This window comes from Aegilops tauschii, chromosome 5 (genome assembly GCF_002575655.3).
Source record: "Aegilops tauschii subsp. strangulata cultivar AL8/78 chromosome 5, Aet v6.0, whole genome shotgun sequence".
Lineage (NCBI taxonomy): Eukaryota > Viridiplantae > Streptophyta > Magnoliopsida > Poales > Poaceae > Aegilops > Aegilops tauschii.
Genome location: NC_053039.3, coordinates 522,986,230 through 522,988,183, shown reverse-complemented (window position 1 = coordinate 522,988,183; position 1,954 = coordinate 522,986,230).

The window sequence follows — 1,954 nt, the reverse complement described above, 5'->3', positions numbered from 1 at the left end:
TTCCGAAAGGGAACGTGTCACCTCCATGTGCGAAATGACATACGTACACTGCCTTCTCCCGCCTTAATTTTTTTACACGGGCAGATTAGACCAAATAGTAGTATCATGCTAAATTTTGGAATTATTCTGGGTTCGTTTGGCCTTTTTATACATTAATTGAGTTTCTGGGCATTTAATGTGCATAATTCAAATTTGAACTACAAGCACATGCTCCAGTGCACCAAAATTTGTTGAAAAATCACATGTATGTCCTTGGGTGAATATCTAGGTCCAATGCAAGAAATGGGAATGAAATTCAAACATCTGGGCATCGTGGCTCAGCCGGAAAGATTGAGAAACTTGGTTTATTAATTCCTGTAAATCCAAAACACGCGTGAAAATCATGAAACTTTGCCTGGTGTCATGAGATGGCACCAACATGCTGCGATAATTTTTTTTTGCTGAATTAGGACAAGCTATGGTGTAAGCTTGTTGCAAACCGGAGCTTCTCTCAAGAAGGCTCGTGGTTCCGAGAGGGAATGTGTCACCTCCGTGTGCAAAACGACATACGTACACTGTCTTCTCCCGCCTTAATTTTTTTACACAGGCAGATTAGACCAAATAGAAGTATTGTGCTAAATTTTGGAATTATTCCGGGTTTGTTTGACCTTTTTATGCATTAATTGAGTTTCTGGGCATTTAATGTGCATAATTCAAATTTGACCTACAAGCACATGCTCAAGTGCTCCAAATTTGGTTGAAAAATCACATGTGTGTCCTTGGGTGAATTTATAGGTCCCATGCAAGAAAATGGGAATGAAATTCAAATATCTGGGCGTCGTGGCTCTGCCAGAAAGATTGAGAAACTTGGTTTTTTTAATTCCTGTAAATCCAAAACACGCCTGAAATCATGAAACTTGGCATGGTGTCATGACATGGCTCCAACATGCTGCGGTAAATTTTTGGGCCGAATTGGGACAAGCTTTGGTATAAGCTTCTTGCAAACCGGAGCTTCCTTTAAAAAGGCTTGTGGTTCCGAGAGGGAACGTGTCACCTCCTTGTGGGAAACGACATACGTGCACTGCCTTCTCCCGCCTTCATTTTTTTACACGGGCAGATTAGAGCAAATAGAAGTATCGTGCTAAATTTTGGAATTATTCCGGGTTCATTTGGCCTTTTTTACATTATTTGAGTTTCTGCGCATTTAATGTGTATAATTCAAATTTGAACTACAAGCACATGCTCCAGTGCACCAAAGTTTGTTGAAAAATCACATGTATGTCCTTGGGTGAATTTCTAGGTCCAATGCACGAAATGGGAATGAAATTCAAACATCTGGGCGTCGTGGCTCAGCCGGAAAGATTGAGAAACTTGATTATTTAATTCCTGTAAATCGAAAACACGCCTGAAAATCATGAAACTTGGCCTTGTGTCATGACATCGCACCAACATACTGCGGTAATTTTTTTGGCCGAATTGGGACAAGCTTTGGTGTAAGCTTTTGTGAACTGGAGCTTCCCAGAAGAAGGCTCGTGGTTCCGAGCGGGAACGTGTCACCTGCGTGTGAGAAACGACATACGTACACTGCCTTATCCCGCCTTAATTTTTTTACACCGGCAGATTAGACCAAATAGAAGTATCGTGCTCAATTTTGGAATTATTCCGGGTTCGTTTGGCCTTTTTTATACATTAATTGATTTTCTGGGCATTTAATGTGCATAATTCAAATTTGAACTACAAGCACATGCTCCAGTGCACCAAAGTTTCTTGAAAAATCACATGTATGTCCTTCGGTGAATTTCTAGGTCCAATGCAAGAAGTGGGAATGAAATTCAAACATCTGGGCGTCATGGTTCGGCCGGAAAGATTGAGAAACTTGGTTTTTTAATTCCTGTAAATCCAAAACACGCCTGAAAATCATGAAACTTGGCATGGCGTCATGACATGGCACCAACATGCTTCGGTAAATTTTTTG